Here is a 20,389-nt window from a genome sequence, read left to right on the forward strand (position 1 = left end):
TAACTGATGGATATTATTTTTAAAAACAGAGATATGGAGATATAAAAAATATTCCAGGTAAAAGTACAGCATAAGAAAAGGTGAGGAAACAACAACTAAAATCATACTTAATAGTGTAAGACAGAGTATTTTCCTCTTAAGATCAGGAACAAGACAAGGATGTCCACTCTTACCACTGTTATTCAACATTATACTGGAGGTTCAGGCTATAGAAATTGATCAAGAAAAAGAAAAGTCATACAGAATGGACAGGAAGAAGTAAAACTATATCTCTTTGCATATGATGTGGCCTTGAGCATAGAAAATCCTAAGGAGTCCATTAAAAATACTATTAGAACTAATAAATGAGGTCAGCAAGATTGCAGGATACAAGATCAATATACAAAAATCAATTGTATTTCTATACACTAGCAACAAACAATCCAAAAATGAAATTAATAAAACAATTCTACTTACATAGGATCAAAAAGAATAAAATACGTATAAATAAATGCAACAAAAGAAGTGCAAGACTTGTACACTGAAAAATACAAACTACTGTCGAAAGAAATTACAGAAGACCTAAATAAATGGAAAGCTATCCTGTTTATAGATTGGAAGACTTAATGTTGTTAACACGGCAATACTCCCCAAATTGATCTACAGATTAAATGCAAGCCCTGTCAACATCCCAGTTGGCTTTTTGCAGAAATGGACAAAATTGGCTGATTCTAAAATTCATATGGAAATGCAAGAGTCCCACAATAGCTCCAAAAAATCTTTAAAAAAAAGAACAACGTTGGAGGATTCATACTTCCAAATTTAAAAACTTACTACAAAACTACAGTAGTAAAAACAGTGTGGTATTGGCATAAGGATAGATAAACAGATCAGTGGAATAGACCTGAGAGTCCAGAAATACACCTTCGCATTTATGGTCAATTGATTTTCGACAAGGGTGTCCAAACCATTCAATGAGGCCAGAAAACAGCTCAGCAGATCCTCCAAATGTTCAACAGAGTTATTACATCAGCTAGCACACCAGTCCGAGATGATACACTCAAGAAAAATAAAAATATATGTCAACCAAAACCTTGTATTTGAATATTCATAGCAGCATTACATAAATAGCCCAAAAGTAGAATCACCAAATGATGAATGGATAAAACAAAGGTGGTATATCCATATAATGAAATATAATTTGGCCTAGAAAAGGAATGAAGGATACATGCTACAACATGGATGAGCTTTGAAAACATGCTAAGTGAAGGAAGCCAGAAACAAAAGACCACATATGGTATGATTCCATTTATATAAATGTCCAGAATAGGCAAATCTATACAGACAGGAGATTAGTGGCTGCCAGGAGCCAGGAAGAGGAGGAAACAGGGAGTGACTGAATTACTTTTTGAGGTGATGAAAATGTTCTAAAATTAGATAGTGATGACGGTTGCACAACTCTATGAATGTACTAAAAACCACTGAGGTATATACTTGATAAGGGTGATTTTTGGTATCTGTGTATCTCAATAAAAGTGTTATTTAAAAAAGAAAAAGAGTTGGGAAGTTGAGAGTCTCTTCTTATGGAACAGACAATTTCTCAGTTTCTGTAAAGTATACAGTAGGTTGGGAGACCACGATGGATCTTGAATGACCATGTAGAGACAACTGAACAGCCACGTGATCAGACTTGCACTTAAAATTTATTCTAGAAGTAGGGAGCCTGGCCAGGAGATTGGCTTACAGGTGGCAATGTGTTAAAAGGTCACTGAAGGTGTCATCCTGTCTTCAGTGTTTTAAATTAAGATACTCTTCTTAATATGTCCACATTCTCTGTGAAAACCTTAACAAGTGACCTCGCGTTCCCCATCCTCAGACAAGGTCTCTATAACACCCTACTACAGAGTGAAATATTTCAGCCAACCTAGCTACACTCACAAAACCACCATCCTGCTTGTGATTGTTTTTCAATTGCATTGACCATGAGCTTGGGCATTATTAGAAACAGATACACTTTAAACAGAAGTTTGCTTTCTAAATTATTCCTCTGGTGAAGGGATCAGACTTCACATGTACCAAGAGACAACGGAGAGGGAAAACCTGGTGAAGTGTGAACATATGTCCACGAGAAGTCAAAGAGGCAAGTATTCTAGAAAAGCATGAGAAGGGGCCCAGATAAAAATTTAACTGAAAATTAAAAGTATATATATTTAAATTTATAACTTAAAAGTATTTACAACACAATCCAAAAGTCTAAAATAGGACAATGTTTGAAAACATTATGGTATATCCATGAGGAGATTATTATGAAGATATTGAAAATCATGTCTCATATTTAATGACACAGATACATGGCCATGATTCAGTTATAAGTTTAAAAAAGTTCAATTTTTAATATAGTGTATTCCCAAGTGTCTATGTGTGTGTATATATGTATATGTATATCTTCTTATATAACATTTATATATATATCTGTATATAGATATATAGTTTTATTGACATGAAATACAGATATATATATAAATATATTTTATTCTATTCTACACCAAATAAAATTTCATTCACTTATATTTACATAATGCTATACATAAAATAATAATTTTATATGTATCAATAAAATGGTAATAGTAAGGATGAGATTATGGGTCATTTTTATTCCTTTTATTATAAGTCCTGGGGAACTAGCATGATGGATACCACAACAGCTTGGATATTAGGCAATAAAACTGTCCTTTGATGTAGCCACTTTGCAAAATGTTTTGGACGTTTCTTAAAAAGTTAAACATAAATTTACCATATGACCCAGAAGTTCCCCTCATAAGTATCTGCTCAAGAGAAATGAAAAGATATGACCACACGAAGACTTGCACATGAATGCTCATAGCAGCATTATTCATAATAGCTAAAAAATGACAACAACTCAAATGTTCATCAACAAATGAATAGATACATAAAATATGGCATATCCGTACAATGGAACACTCTTCCATAATAAAAAGGAATGCATAATGATACATGCCACAACATGGATGAATTTCCAAAACATTATTCTAATTGAAAGAAGCCAGACACAAAAGACCACATATTGTAGGATTTTATTTCTATGAAACGGGGATGGGAACAGAGATTAACTGTTAATGGGCATGATGGATCTTATTGAGGTGATGAAAGTGTTATGACGATGGTTGCACAATCTGGTAAACTTCCTAAAAAGTCACTGAATTGCACATTTAAAATGGGTAACTTACACATCAATAAAGTTTTTAGAAATTGCGCTTTAAGAATTGAGCCTTAAATCAGCAGTTAGCAGACCTGAGCAGAGATATACAAAAGCAGAAGACAGAATGACTCCCAGACCAACAAGACTTGACTCACCCTGATGAAAGTAGTAAGAAAGCTACAGAAGGAATGTGTTATCAGAATGGAGAGTGCTCAGTCGTGGGACTGTAGCTAGAGGGGGATGGCCTCGGCTTAGAGTATTGGTGTATTAGGCTTTCCCTTACTCCTGTCATGTGGGAGGTGAAGGGAGAGAAGGTTGGTGCTAAAAAGATAACTCAGCTACGAGTTACCTGAATGACTCCTCACGCACTGATTCCAGGTACCCAGTCCAAGAAAACAGTTGTTGGTTAGCTTCCCATGCACTTTGCTGCAAGATGAGGATGCACTTATGGGGATATGCGAGTCCTTCTAGACTGTGGCTTTGCTCTTTTGTAAGTTAACAAGCTTAAGATTCTGAGTACCACAGCTGTTTCTGTGACCCTAGTTAATGTTAATTCAGCCCTCTAAAAAACAGGTTTCTGAGTCTATGGAGGGCCGAAAGCCTGAGTATGGAGGGTGGTGAGTTCCCCAGACTAGATGTTCCCCCAGGAGAACTAGTCTGAGTGATTGGAGACCTCCCCAGTTGGTACCTTCTTTCTTCATGTATGTTCCTAGAATGTAGTTGGCACAGCCCAGTGCAAGGTAGTAGAGCAATATTGGATAAGAAAGTAAAGACTCTGGAGTCAGACCATCTGGGTTCAAGGTCTATGGTACTGCTCACTAGCTGTGTGACTTTGGGCAAGTTACTTAACCTCTCTGTTTCAGTTTTCTCATTTACAAAACACGGATAATAACAGTACCTTCCTCATGTGATTGTTAAAAGGATTAAATGAGGTCATATATGTAAAGCACTTAGCATAGAGCTTGTTACCTAGTAAATACTCCAAGAGTAACTATTACTCCTCCGTTGGCACTCTTTTCTGCTTTTTAATTGATTTTCTTTTAATGAATATATATCATTTCAATTCATAATCAGAAAAATAATCCTATTCAAAAAAATTGAAATAAATATGACTTCTTTTAAACCAGGAAAGAGAGAAGAGTAAAGAAAAGAGACAGAGGAAGGAAGAGGAAAAGAAGGAACGATCCAAAAATGCTAATAAGGGACATTTTAGAAGTACAGGATGTGGAAATTCAGGTCTTTCTACCTAATACAAGCCATCTGGTGAGCTCAGCTGAACAAGCCCTACCAAGATTTTTCTCATGGCGTTCTTTTGCCACTGTTGATTCCATGCTTCATCTTAGCAGACAAATGAGTGGATTTGCCCTACACAGAGCAGAGACAGTCAGTGGAAGGAGCTGAGAAGAATAATTTAATGGCAAAAGTGAGGAGTGATTAAGGGTGAAAGACAGCAAGGACCTCCTCCCCACGTTCCTCTCCATCCTCTCAGTGTTGGAATCTAAGTCTGGTTTTAGACAAAGCTCACGCAGAGCAGAAACCATAGATGCGGTTCCCTTCCCCAGTCCCAAAGGCTCCCGATCAGTCTTGTTGGCCTTGTGTAGGAGCTTCCAAACCCCTACCCATGGTTTAATTAATTTTCTGAAAAAAGTGATCGGTTGACATGACAGCAATAAACATAAAATTCCATTAATTAATACAGAGACATCAGTGTCCATGTTCTTTCTCAATTACACATTCAGATGCAGCCACCTTGGTACTGGCATCATTTTGGTCACGGAGCCCAGAAAGGGCCATTACAACGGAAGGAGGACCGCAGGTGGGTGGCGGGTGGCATCTGCACTTACACTGAGATAATCAACTTGGAGGAATTCACACTCCAAAGGCACTCCCCAGAGAAGGGTTTTAGAGACCTCGATGAAAGGATTGAAATGTGGTTGGGTGCGGCATTTTCATTTTGCTGATGGCCTGGAAGGGAACTATCAGCTTGATGAATACAGAGCTTCCCTTGGGCTCCAAGACACACTCTTCGCACTGGCTTTCCCAGCCTTCTTCCCTTGCTCCCATCTTCATTGTTCTCTCTCTCTCTCTCTTTTTCCCCCTAACTACAGTCTTCAATTTCATGCTAATTCAGAAGAGAGTCAAAGGGGAACAAAAAGCAATCTTTGCTACTTCTACTCAAGTAAAAACCCTAAAGGGACTACAGCTCCCATCGAGGAACATGCTTTAGGGCCTGGAGACAAAGCAAAATGTTCTCATGAACACTCAGAGGTTAGGTCCTGGAGATAAAGCGATGTGATTAAATCTTGATAGATTTTTATATTAAGAGTGAAAGAGCTGGGGGAAGCTCTTGTTTGCCTGGTTACAAAGAGTGCCGTTGGCAATCCCTGCTTAATCAGGATCTTGATGAGCATATTTTCCCTCTCAGGACTGAGACACCAAGGAAGAGTCTATTTGAGGCAGCCTCGGGCCCATTCCCATGTGGTGGCCCCATCCCTGTCACTTCACCGGACCCTGCCTTGAGAAACAGCTGTTTCGTTGTTCCAGTTATCTTATGATAAGTGTTTGTGACTTCAATTTGAAGGTTATGAAAATAAAACCCTAACCCCACCCAGCCCCAGAGTAACAAAGTTGATTATTGTTAAATGTCTTCCATATCTTTGTAGGGAAGTATTATTCCCTTATTAATAAATTAATCATCTTTTCCACTTTAAGGAGGAAGAAACAAAGACCCAAAGAGTGAAGTAATTTGCCCAAGGTCACTCCCCAGATGGATTACAGGTCCCTAACAGATGCACAGTGTTCAGAACCAGGAGGGAATGGAATAGGGTGAGCTGAAATGAGAGCATGATGTCTGGACACTGGGGCTGGGTCTCAAGACTCCAGGCTTTGAGGTTGGTGGTATTAAGATAGGGAAGATTCTTTATTACTATTTATTTCATGTCAGTATATTTCAAAAGGTTGGAAAGAAGGTGACTGCTCAGGACTGAAAAGTACAGAGGTACACAGATAGAAATTAAATAGTAAAGGTCATAATGGCGTGATTTCAGATTCAGATGTACTCTGGTTACAAAAAATAAAGAGAAAAGAAAAGGTCTTAAGCTGATATAAAGGACTGAAATTAATGCTGAGAAAGGAGTCAAAATATTCAATTCTAGCCCCAGGTCCCATCACCAACTTGCAGAGCAATCCTGATCATTTCACTTAACCTTCTCGTCCACAATTCTTTCATTCATATAAAGGAGCTCAGTCATCCCTGCTCTATTGTCAAGGTTGATATAAGATAAGAGCCAAATGGCATCTATCTAGCCGAGAGCCCCATACAAACTTCAAATGGACCCAGCTATGTGGTAGCAGTTGGATGGCCTACCACTTAGAGAATAATGGCTAATGTTAGTAAGTTTCTAATATGTGCCAGGCACTAGGCTATTGTACTTTGCAAATTATCCCCATTCAGTATCCAAATACTGTATGAAGTAAGTGCTAGCACTGCTCTAGATTGGAAGATGAGGAAGCTAAGACTCAGAGAAGTAAAGATTCTTGCCTGAGAGTCACAGGACCGGTAGTTGGCAGAGGGAGGATCCAAAGCTAAATTTGTCTAATTCTGGAGCTCAAGCACTCACACACTAGGAATTAATTCTATATGGCAAAAGCACTCCAATGCAATTCAAACAAGCTGTAGCACATCTCCACTGAACACGATATGAAAAACACCAAGTTGGAACATTCTCATATAAGAGGAATAGAACTTCTAGTCCTGAAAAATCCCATCAGTATGGTCTCCGGGCCCCCCTCTCAGGCTGGAGCCTGCAGGCAGAGTGGAGGGGTTTGTTGAACGAGGCGCGACGTGAGACAGACACAGCCCTGAAGCAGCCCTACCACTCCACAAATCAGCGATGGCTCCCTCCGCGTGAGTTCATTCCAAACAAATCCATTAAAAGCACTATCTTAATGAATATTTTATACAGTTATGACAGAGTGAGCCCCACTTAGGAGGAGCTCTTCCTAAAGGCTGAGACAATGAACTACTAAAATAGCCAACTAATCACCAAGGCCAATAGAAATCTGGTCAGGGGACATGATAATTTTACACAAAGTAAAAAAGGAAAGTCATATACTCCCTTCTTGCTGATTTAAGAATCCTTTTTTTAAACTCTACCTAACATGTTCAAGTACTGCCATCCATCAGCGAAAGGCACCTATTTGTATAATTAATTTGTTTCTCCTTGGCCTCTTCATAGATTCCGAAGAAAGTCAATGTGTGTATTTGTTTGTTTGTTTTTCTTAAATTAGATCTATTTCTGAACCCTTAGCAAACAGGCACACACACAAATGCATAAACAGGTCTTAGCCTGCTTCTCCTAGAAGTAGAAAGTGAATCCTAAGGGACAAATTGAATGGCATCCTGTGTACTATGCCACTTCTCTAAGTCTTGCGTCTCTCCCAGAAAAACATGGTGTAGTTCAAGGACTTTGGAGTGAAAAAGGGCTGAGCATAGAAGACAGGGAACAAACCAGTGGCCTATCTGTAAAATGCAACTTGCAGATGCGTTCTGTTTGTTCTGCCAGTGTTGGCGTGCCTACTGTTTTTAAGAAATTTTAATTCATTGTTAACATTAAAAATTTCAAGATTTCACAAATATTTCTGGGTTCCTGACTTCTCTTGAACAATTAGGAGATCTGGCATGACAGGGCCTGCATTCCTGCACAGTGACAGCCAGCTGGAGCCAAGTCACAGCTCATAGAGGAGCCAGTCCCCCCAGTTCCCAGCCCCCATCATGTTTCCCTGACAGGAAGACACAATAAGTTGCCATTTGTCATTACCCTTGAGTGGCTATTTTCTTACAGTTGAAAGGAAAGCACAGGCACACAGACCAGTGGAACAGAATATAGAGCCCAGACATAAACCCATGCATATATGGTCAACTAATTATTGACAAGGGTGCCAATAAACACAACGGGGAAATAACAGTCTCTTCAATAACTGGTGCTGGGTAAACTGGATATCCACATGCAAAAGAATGAAAATGGACCACTATGTTACACCACTGACAAAAGTTAACTCAAAATGGACCAAAGACTTAAATGTAAGACCTAAATCTGTAAAACTCCAAGAACAAAACATAGGGAAAAAGATCCTTGACACTGGTCTTGTCAATGCTTTCTTGCATAAGATACCAATAGCAAAGGCAAGAAAAACTAAAATAAGCAAATGTGACTACATTAAATTAAAGAGCTTCTGTACAGCAAAGGAAACAATAAATTGAAAAGACAACCTATGAATGGGAGAACATATTCACAAATCATATATCTGATAAAGGATTAATATCTAAAATACATAAAGAACTCATAAAATTCAATAGCAAAAAAGAAAATAATCCTTTTAATTTAAAATTTTAAAATGGGCAAAGGACCTGCATAGATCTTTTACCAAAGAAGGCATACAAATGGACAATACATATGTGAAAAGATGCTCAACATCATTAGTGATCAGGGAAAATCAATCAAAACCACAATGAGATATCACTTCACACCTGTTAGAATGGCTATTATCAAAAAGACAAGAGATAACAAGTGTTGGCAAGGATGTGAAGAAAAGGGAGCCCTCATACACTGTTAGTGACGATGTAAAATGTTACAGCCATTATGGAAAGCAGTATGGTAGTTCCTCAAAAAATTAAAAATTGAACTAACAGATGAGCCAGCAATCCCACTCCTGCGTATGTATCTGAAGGAACTGAAATACACCCATGTTCATTATAGCATTATTAATAATAGACAAGTTATGGAAACAACCTAAGTGTCTATCAATGGATAAGGAAGACGTGGTATATATACATACAATGGAATATTATTCGGCCATGACAGAGAAGGAAATCCTGGCCATTTGCAATGACGTGGATGGATCTTGAGGGTATCATGTTAAGTGAAATAAGTCAAACAGAGAAGTTAAATACTGTATGATATCACTTATATATGGAACCTAAAAAGGCTGAATCTGTAAAAACAGAGAGTAGAATGGTGGTTACCGGGGCTGGGGGATGGCAGAATGGGGGAGACAATGTCTAAGGGTACAAACTTGCAAGTAGTAGATAAATAAGTTCTGGAGATCGAACACACAGCATAGCGATTACAGTCAACAATCCTGTATTATAAACTTCAAAGTTGCTAAGAGACTAGATCTTAACTGTTCTCACCACAAAAAAGAAATGACAATTATGTGACATGATAGAGGTGTTAACTAATGCTACTATTGTAATAATATTGTAATATATAAATGTATCAAACCAACACATTGTACACCCTATACTTATACAATGTTATATGTCGATTATATCTCAATTAATCAATTTAAAAAGAAAGGAAAATGAAATATTTTTTGTACCCACGTCTGTATCTAAAGTGGGAAAATGAGTGGCAGACTGGGACAGCCACGTATTGGAAGAAGAGTGGGAGAAAATCTAAAGCCTGATTCTGAGTAAGAGTGAGGACTAGGCACTTGCGTTTGATATGCAAACCAACACAAGCTGGTTTAACTTGAGGTTCTCACCTGGCCCTGTGGGCATTTGAAAATGACATCCTTGCCTGAAGTCACTGAAGACCTTTGAAAATTGGTTTTTACCCCCATAGTTTTCATTCCCATCATTCTGGGTGCCTTCCTTCATACTTGGCACAGTGCCAGGCATATAGTACGCACCGAAAAATGAAATGCATTATGAAGTAAAATTATATTGTGCCCTTTTACCCTCCCCAATTGATTTCTGTGTACCAGCTACCCCACACCACCATCCTCCCTTCTTAGTTTAAGAATTCTGTTACAGCCTTTCTGCTCTAAAGCTTTATTCAGGACCAGTCCGACTGGAAAGGACCTGGTAAAGGAATCACATGGAGAATTTGGTGGCTGGTTGATAGAGTACTTACTTGGGGACCAGCCAAACTTAGATTTCAATTCCAGCTTTACCACTCATGGTCTTAGCTTGGGTTTCCCTAAAGCAGAGCCTGAGATGAAGGGGTGTGTGTAGGTAGTTTATTGGGAAATGTGATCTCCCAAATAAGGGGCGGGGAAGTAAACAGGAAAGGAGAAAACACCAATACCAGGAAGTATTAACTGCTGCAGGTGAGTGGTTACTTCACACAGAACCCTCTGAAGAGTCTTATGGAATGTGTGTCAGAACTGTCAGCCAGGGACAAAAGCCTTTCTCCATCGGCCACTGCCCCCATTGGCAGAAGGTTGCCCCATGATGTATTAACGTCCCCATGCGGCCAAAGGAAGCCAGAGAGAAGCACATAAGGTGATGTGGTAGCCTTGCCTGGCTTTAGTGGCAAGAGCAAGATGTGAGGTGGTGTACAAAGGGTATCCTATACAATGACTGCGGTCAAATACTTCATTTCTGGAAACCTCAGTTTCCCCTTCTACAAAATGGGCTAACACAAGTGCTTCCCTTTTAGGAATGTAGGGAGGATATAATGAAATAATCCATGTAAAGCTCATTGCAAAATGCCCAGCACATAGTGCATGCTATAAAAGGCCATTTGTAATACAAGCTCTTACCTCCAGGACTGTGCACTATGGAGGCCCTTTATCTGAGAGCTCTACAGCAATGATCAGTGAAATCAAACACTGAGCATTATGATCTCAGCATTCACTTAGCAAGAGATTGCAAACTGGCTGCTGCTAGGCCAATTCTGTCCCATAGATATGTATTCTTTTGCCCCCTTCCACAATAAATATACATATATATATATCTATATGTATACGTATATGTCTATTTAACAGAAATTGGTTTCCAACGTTTAAAAATCAGAAAAATGTATATAAAATTCAGATTTCCAGCTTCCCTTGAAAAATGGAAAGATCCGACCCCACCAAGCTGGCATTCCCACTGTTAGCTGGAGCTGAGTAGTGGTGACCCTTTCAGATGGGACATGTTTTCTCCAATTTGCCATTATCCCCTCCGAGTCCATTTCACTCCTTCATGACTTGTTGCCCTCATGGACTTTTAGATTTCAAACCCCTGAACTGATACTTAACCTAGAAAGACAGGGTCCCTGGAAACCCCTCCAGTACCCAAGGAGGAAAAATGCCAGAAATGACAAGGCCTTTGTTTTTCAGTGAGACAGCTGAAGAGCCACTCTGGAGGCCCGTGGACCTCAGCATCCTGTGTTGGAGAGCTAAGTGAATCCTGCTGAGGCGAGAGTGTGTGGTTCCAGCGAGTCTGGCTATTACCAACCTGAGGCTGAGGTCACCCCAGCTGCTCCCGGCGTCTGCAACTCTGTTTATTTCATTCTGCTTCATACCAGAGATTTATTTTTATGAAGAGTGAACATTTTTTGTAACATTCCCTCATTTAACCTTCATTATCAAAGTCTCTGCCCAAAGCCCATATAAGCACCATTATTGCCCATATAACATTTTCCAACATAAACCATTTAAGGTATTTTTTCCATTCTTATTTATTTCTCTTCCGTTACATTTCATTTGAAATGTGCATGGGGGAGAATGTGTCTTGTTTTTATGTTGTCTCATACAGACCATAAGCCCTAATGGTGGGGGCTGCCTATTTTGGAGGTTAATAAGCAATGGTGACATTCATCATATGGAACAAACAACCAGGATATGTTGGCCTCTTAAAAAGAGTACTAGAAAGGAGTTGTGTGTGACCGGGGAAATTGAAAGGAAAATCACCCGGCTTCTTTGTCTTTTCTGAAAGTCAAGAAAAGAAGAAACATGATGGCTCCAAAAACGGTAGCCAGGAAGATTAAAAGCACAGTGTTGTAATATTACTCCTCAAATCACCCATTAATATGCAAATTCTCCATGGAGAGTGATAGCATGTGTATCCCTGGATCTCCAGTATCTGGCCAAGGTCTAGTACAAAGTGGGTAATTTAACAAAAGTTTGAACTTGATTTTAAGAAACTCGATTCAACTGACTTAAGAAAAAATGGCAATATATTGACTTATACAGTTGAAAAGTTCAAGATCTTTAGGTATCTCTGTATGCAAGAACTAAAACAATGTATTTAGGATTCATCTCTCTCTCTCTCCCTCTTACTCCTTCTGCCTTTCTTTCTATTGGTTTTATTTTAAGCAGATTCTCTTCTGTTGGTAGTCAGCTGTTCACCAGGAAGCTCTAGGCTTACATTCCTACAAGCTCAGTAACTCTAGTAAGAAGGAAAGAGAGAAGAAAGAAGGAAGGAAGGAAAGAAGAAGAGAGGGAGAGAAGTAAGGAAAGAAGGAAGGAAGGAAGGAAGAAACAAAGAAGGGAGGGAGGGAAGGAAGGAAGGAGAAAAGAAAGGAAGGAGAAGGAAAGAACAAGCTTCTTTTTTCCAGCAGTTCCATCAGTTTGGGTCTCTGAATAAATCACTATGGTCAGAGGTAAGAACTACATGGATTGGAAGGCCAACCCTACCCACCAGGACTGAGATTGGCCAAGGTGAAGTGCATGCTGGGCGGGCACAAGCAGAAGAGGTACATCACAGAAGCCATGGGTGATGCTGTTGCATGAAGAGAACCTCAGGAGTCAGGAGTCCTGGGCACTTCGTTCCAGCTCTGGAGTAACCAGCAAGGAAGTCTTGTAAATTCAATTTAATTCATTGTGATAAACATGTACGTATCTTACTACATGTTAGGACTGTGCTAACACCTAAGAAAGCAAAGTTGCAAAGCTATTGACAATGATCAACAAATCTACCAACTGGCAGGGGCCACAGCTACAAAAACAAATTGTTAGGACACCTTGTGCTAGAAAAAAATAGTAGAAGTATGTGCGAGGTGCAGAGGTATCTTTGAATTCCCCTAGAAGCAGAACCTGAGAATTGGATTTGAGCACAAGTGATGGATGTTTGGAAGGCAATCTAGGAATCCCAAGCAGAGTAATGGGGAAGTGAGTCAGGGAAGGGAAGGATGCCAGTATAGGGGGGAATATTATACTATAATTATACATATAATTATGGCTTATAATAAATAATATACATATTATAGTTACCATCTATAATATATAACATATTATATATAATATATAATATTATCTATAATTACCGCCTGTAAGAAACACTATATTATAGTTATCACATATATCATTACATAATAATATATATTATATACTATAGTGGTAACTATCCAAATTACCACTTGGAGCAAGTAGAACTTAATGTGCTGGGAACTCTGGGAGCCAGTGTAGAACATACGCCTTAGAATCATTTGACAGGCAAACGTGGGGCTGATGGTAAGGAAACTGTGGTACTCATATATGAATTCCTGTGTACCACTGGAAAAGGCTGCTGGAGTACAGGACAGTAATTCCCCAGGCATTTCTGGCCTGCCATATGTGTGGACAGAGCAGGCTTCAAAGGCCAGGGAAAGCCCTCAGGCAAAGAGATGCAGATGCCGGGGTGGCAGTCAGACCAACTGCACCGAAATGGTAGGGCCTGGGGGTTACGGGCAGGGCAGTGACAGTAACTGATCTTTGGGTAGAAGTCATTTTGCTGCTCTTTTCTAAAATAAGGAAATTGGACCTGAAAATCTCTGAGGGCCTAATCAACACTAAAACCCTAAGATGCAAGACTCAGTCTAACAATCTTATGTTTTATACTTCTGTGTCAATGTGTCTCAGGCTGGTTTTAAAACAATCTGAAAATGCCTGGGAAATGGGTGGGTGGTGGGAGGTGGAGGCAGCTGGGAGAATGATAAGGTTAATGATTTTTGTGGTCAAAAGTCCAGGACTTCACATGAAAACGTATCCATCAAAACAGCCTAACTTGCTCAGAAAGGATCTGCTTACATTTAACCCCATGATCTCAGCCCCTGCCCATGCTGTGGGGCTGCTTATCATCAGAGGACCCTCAAGCCTGTGGATTCATAGAGACGATAACTGAGGTTGTGGTGTGGTTATAGCTCCTGGATCTTCAGACTCTGGACCAAGTGCTCTCCCCTCTGCATGGCCAGGGACAGGAACCAAGAGGTGGTTGTAGCAAACCAGGCTTTATAGACGAAAGTGATTTTTTCTGTATGGGGCTTAGTCCTATACCACCTTCACACTTCCAAAGCTTGCTCCCAACACAGGGAGCTTGGTTATATTTGTTCATATTATTTTTAGCATTTCCTATCCTTGCAAGTGCTTTAGTGGCTGTTATGTAGACAGAGTCCCAAAACATTTTTGCAACAGGTCCGTGGCTCTATGACTCCTCATTCCAACACAACCTGATTTCCCAAAAATCTGCCTGTAAAACCCAAACCCCTGTGAACCCACACTGGGCCCCGTGCTGGAGCATGTGAGTTCCCAGGGGCAGGTTTATCTTCTTCTAATTTCTTGAGATGTGTTCTGGTAAATTAGATCTCTTCCCTATTTTTTCCCCTCTTTTTCTTTTTCCATTCCATAGAACACCACTATTGTTGCTTCTGAATGAAGCCTGAGAATTGCATTACATTGCAAAGGAGGGAGCATTTAAAGTGGTAAGTCTGAGGATGGAAAAAATGAAAATCATATAATCCAATAATGAACCACGACAATGGAGGGGAAACTCTTCCTGAAGCGCTCTTGACAATGAACATCTCCAGATGCCCATGTGCTCAACTCATTAGAAAGAATCGCATTTCTCTTTTGGTCAAGCACAGGACCAAATTCTTTGTACTCAAGTCCTCAGTCTGCACACAATATTGGATGGCTTGCTGTTGTTTTCCTCGCTTCGCTCAGGCAATTTTCCTAGAAAAGGACTTAATTTAGCAGATTTGGGGGGTGATTTGAGTACTGTTGTGCACTGTATGTTTTTTTGGAAGTGGAGAAAGGACACCCTTTTCATGGACGAATTTGACGCTAAAATAACCACCCAATTTCTATGGGCTTCTCTCAAGTCCTAGCACTTACCTCTAGGAGAAGAATTACCTCTAGAAAAAGAAAGAATTATTGTAACTCAGTGGCTGAGAGAAATTGAAATGGAAATGATGTTCCTTGAATTAGGGTTTAATTTTGGTCGATAATAATAAAAGCTAGCTTTTGAGAGGTTGATTTGTGTTAGGCATGGGTCTGCGTGCTTTACGTGTATTAATCCAATCAAACCTAAAAAAGAATCATAAGGAAAATGCTAATAGTGTCTCTATTTAACAGATTAGGAAACTGATCATTTCTTCCTCTTTTCTTATATCCTACAGAAGAAATGCTAGAAACAACAACTCTAACTACTACCACCATTGTTATTGCTACTAAGATGAATATTTAAAGCACAGGAATTGGCCTGTCAATTTAACTAGTTACTAAGCATTATTGAATACCCAATGTCTAAAACAGTGCTAGATATTGGCATTATTCGTAAAAATAAGAGAAACAAGAAATTACTCTCAGATACATCCCAATAGTGTAAGGACATAAGACAGTACCTTGGGAACAACTGCATGCAGTGAGCTTCCTTCAAGAAAATACGATTGTTGCTTAATGCTGTAGCTAGAAGGAAAAACAGAGAAAATAAAAACTTTGGTATTCTTAACTAAATTCTTACCCAAAGTTGACATGTATTTCAGACTAAAATGTATGAATAATATCCTTAGAGAGCCTCAAAATAAAAGTGTTTCACATGTGTCAAGCACCTTTGTTAATAGAGGTTCATAAGAAAGGGATGCTTTTTTGAAAAAAAAAAAAACCAGCAATAAAAATGAACTTTTGTTTTTTTTCTTTGCTTTCTTTAACTAGGAATAAGTACTAATTTGGGGGATATTTTATGCTCATATTGCAAATAAAGTACATAAAAAGAAGATGCATGTATACAGTCATTTTCCAGAAATTAAAGACATGTTGATATTTCCCTGACTCATGTTTTGGACACTGTTAATGCCATTATTTTGACTACATAAAAATTTCTTCATGTAAAAGGGATCATTTCCTTGGTGTGTAAAGAGTTTTTACAAACCAGTAAGAATTAGGTCAATAAACAACACAACAAGAATAACAATAAAGCAAACTAATATAAATAATGCTAACACGCAACCCAACAGAAAATGGGCAGAAGACATGAACAAAAAGTTCACAATAAAATAAATACTTTGCTTTATAAGTATATGAAAAAATGCTCAACTTCAGTTAAAGCAAGTAATAAGACATCATTTTGGCCTATCAGTTAACATTTGCAAGACACTATCATGGAACATATATTTTGTTGGCCCTAGATCGTAATAAACATTGTAGGTAGCTCAAATGTTAGTCTCAGTGCTCTTCATAAACAGTACAATTGTTTCTTCCTTTTATTCTTCTTTTACACCAGGCTGTGCTTTTTCTCAGTGTGGCCTCTTCAAATTTCCCCTCCACCAACAAAGTTGGCTATGTCTGCACAGAATTCCTATTCCAAATAGTTGACTCAAAATATTTTGGACATCCTATATCAGAGAAGAAAAGTCCCAGGTATCTGAATCCCTATGTAGAGAAAGGTACAACCAGCTGTCTCATGAGGGTACTATCATTAAGCCCTTAGATTTAAGTGCAGTATTTCCACAGTTACCAATATTCTTTGAAAATACCTCCCAGATTACATTGGCAAAGCTATCTTTTGCTCCTAAACACCAGTCAACAGGGGAACAAAAAGAGAAGGAGGAGGCCATTTAAATGAGTTTGATTGTCTATTTGAATAAATTTTGAAAACTATATGGATTATTTTATCCATGAAATTTTTATCCATATTATCTTTTTTAACTTGAATGTAAAATGTTTAATATAAATAATAATGCTCTTTAATGATCCTTTATATATCTTATCACATTTAATTCTCGTGATAACCCTATTACATACTATTATTCCCAATGTACACATGAAGAAGCTAATGTTTAGACAGATTAAAGAATTTGTCCAAAATCACATGATTACTAAGTGACAGAGCTTTGATTGAATCCCAGGCAATCTCTTTCTAAAACCTGGATTCTTGAGCACTCTATTATTCCATCTATAACCTTCTGCCATGTCCAGAAAATAATTTTGTTTGCCCTCACGCTGTGGAACAGGATGTATTTCCATAGAGATGAATTTCCTTTCTTAGACTCTACTGCTCCTCTGGGTAAGACTGGAATTCAGTGATGTTTAGAGAGGGCAAAGGGCATCTTCTCTGTGCTTTCCTCACCTCTAAGTTCTCCCAGTGGGCCAGCTCTAAATGCTTCTCTTGGTTGGATGTACTCTAAAATGCTCTCTTTCATCTCTGCTTCTAGAATACTAATCAGCCCAAATCATCAAGCAAAATTCTCTGTTAAAAGAAAAAAAAGAGTAGACCAAGTCCAGGAGTATCATTCAGAGGTTGGGCCAAGACCAAGGGAATAAGCCGAAAGTCTATCATGTGCCATGGCCTCTTCACAGATACTTTCTACATGGCCTATGAATTTACAATAAAACCAATAGGGAAAAATTTCAGAGGAATAGATTTCAGCTCCATCTGGACTGAGCTTATTAATAATTGCAGTTCTCTCAGGAAGAAGTGAGATCCCCTGTCACTGGAGGTATGCAAGCAGAGGACAAATAACTACTTGGCAGAAATGTAAAGGAGTCTTAAAAATGAAGTGAAGAGTTATACTAGTTCAGAACTTTTCAACTTTGCTTTCTGATTCATTGTTGTGGCCACAATGTTGTACATTACAGGTAATTTGTTACTACCGATATAGAACAATATTTGTCATTGATTTTTTAAATATATAAATTAAAGTGTCTCTGTATCAGTTTCTTGATTACAATTAATAGAAACTATTGGACAGATATGACATAGCTAAGAGAATTGAAAGAAAAGAATTGCACACACCCACAAACCAAATTATCTTTGTAGCAAGTAAACTTGACTGACCTACCTCAATGGGAGATTCTTATCCTTGTCTACATTATTCTTCCTTTTGTTGAGACAGAGTGAAAGTTGAGAACAATTGCATGCTTGGTCTTTAAGATTTCCTCCAAGCCTGAGACACAATGATCCTGTGATTCTGAAGGACAGGGGAACAATAGCACAGAGCAGAGCTGTTCCAGTCTCAGATCCAAATTGAGCTGTTTGAGGGCACAACTAATTGGTCATGTTGCTAAGGCTGAGTCTCTGCAACTTATGACACTAGAATGGTAGGCTGGCACCTTTGGTTCCCTCTGAGGGTGTTGCAAGGGATAAAACAATGGGATTACTTCATTTCTGGAAGAGTCAGGCCACCTGTGTGAGACTCAAGCAGAGAAATCCAGAAAGAGAGTGAGAGATCATTTCCCTAGTACTGCTACCTGGGGTTAGACTAAGGACCTACCTGAGGAAGTTCTCTTAGCCAAGCATGAGGTATGTGTATATGTGTGTAGGGTGAATGGGTAGGGAGATTGAGATAAACTTTAAAAAATGAAGTGCCTAGCAGCAAGCGAGGGTCCGGGACTCAAGGGCACATGGAATTACTATTGCACCTGGGGCCTGAGGTACAGCTGCATTACTGCAGCAGTGACAGTGGTGTCTAAGGTGTAGCCATGTGCTGATCATCCATAGAACTGAAGTCTTGGTCTCTGAGACTTACTGTGCTGACTTCAGATGGGGAGCAGGACACAGCAACGGTATGGGCGCAAAGATGACAGGGTGTACCACTAGCCTGGGCCCAGGGGGTGTGTCACAGCAGGGTAACCTTGAGGGATGGAGGGCCGAAGTCCCAACTCAGACCCCATCAGGCAGGGTGCAGAGCAGCAGCAATACAGCCCTGGTGATGGCAAGTTATATCTATAATTCAAGATCCGTGGGGGAGAGTACAGAGCACGAGCTGCACAGCCCCAGTGATGGAGTATCAAAGGCATGACTTAGGACCCAGGAGGCAGGGAGAAGTGCAGAGGCAGCTCCAACCCCATAGATGGCAAGGCACTGTGGTATCCCAATCAGGGAGAGCAGGCACAGGAACTTGGGCCCCTGGGAGCAAGTCTAAACGCAGCAACAGCTCTAGCCCAAGGGAAGAGATGTAGTCTCAGGAAATCTGGGTAGCTCCATTGGTTGAGTTCAGCATCAGTGAAAACTGTAGGGGTCCTCACTAGCAATGGCTGCAGATGCCACAAAAGTGACAAAGATTTCTGAGGTCCTTGTGTTCTCCTTTTCCATGGGATGAAATCCCTCTGAAGGGATCCCTCTTGGCACCAAGCCACTCCAGACTGAGGGTTGGGGTGATGCAGGTAAAATGTTTTCTACACTTCTCTATGGTGCCATCCTCAGTTTTCAAACTCCCCAGGGTTTCTGCTGCTATGTCACTGTAGTCCAGGGCTCTCCCAGAGCTATTTTTGTTGGTTTGCAGTTATCTGTTGTTTTAGTCATTTTAGTGAGAGAGACAAGTGTTTGAACTTCCTAGTCTGACATCTTCCTTATGTCTCACTTCGTGAAATTTCAAATATATATATATACAATTTTTGACTGTCAATTATACCTTAATAAGGCTGAAAGAAAAAATACATTCTTTAGGTAGAAAAAGTATATCAGACTGAAACTTGGACCTACACCAAAAAATGATGAATGCTGGAAATGGAATAAAGGAAAATAAAATTGAATTCATTTTTTTCCTTTAATTGCTCTGAAAGATACCTGATTAAAGCAAAAATAGTAGCAATGCATTGTGTATGTGCAGCATATGTAACTGAAAGCACAAATGGTGGGAGGGAGAAATATTGGAAATATATTGTTATAAGGTCCTTACACTACACATGAAGTGATATATTATTTGAAGCTAGATTCTAAGTAAAGATGTATATTTTTAGACCCTAGGGCATACACTACAATTATTTTAAGAGAACACATTATAAATGAGTAATAGAGGAGATAAAATAAAATCATCAAAAGATGCTTAATCAACAAGAGAAAAGGCATTAAAAAGGAGGGTGGAAACAAAGAACTGAAGGAAAGAATAGAAAACAACTAGCAAGATGATAGATTTTAACCCAGACAAACATATAATAACATTAAATGTGCATAGTTTAAAGACAACAATCAAAAGACACATATTACCATATTGGATTAAAAAACGAGACCCCAGGGCCAGCCTCGTAGTGCAGTAATTAAGTTCACTCACTCCACTTTGGTGGCTGGGAGTTCACAGGTTGGGATCCCAGGCTCAGACCTACACACCGCTCATCAAGCCATGCTGTGGCAGTATCCCACATGCAAAATAGAGGAAGATTGGCACATATGTTAGCTCAGGACCAATCTTCCTCACAAAAAAAAAAAAAAGAGGAACAGAGAAA

At 39.2% G+C, this 20,389-nt stretch overlaps 1 long non-coding RNA gene across 1 annotated transcript in view; it reads right to left on the bottom strand.

Annotated features, from left to right (window-relative positions):
- Window positions 1-20,389, bottom strand: part of LOC139075259 (uncharacterized) — a 427,158-nt gene that overhangs the window by 55,200 nt on the left and 351,569 nt on the right. Inside the window, exon 5 of the long non-coding RNA XR_011525464.1 lies at window positions 15,571-15,634. This is a non-coding gene — a long non-coding RNA (uncharacterized lncRNA). The remainder of the gene's footprint in view (window positions 1-15,570; window positions 15,635-20,389) is intronic.

The sequence above is a fragment of the Equus przewalskii genome, chromosome 13, assembly GCF_037783145.1.
Source record: "Equus przewalskii isolate Varuska chromosome 13, EquPr2, whole genome shotgun sequence".
Classification (NCBI taxonomy): Eukaryota; Metazoa; Chordata; class Mammalia; order Perissodactyla; family Equidae; genus Equus; species Equus przewalskii.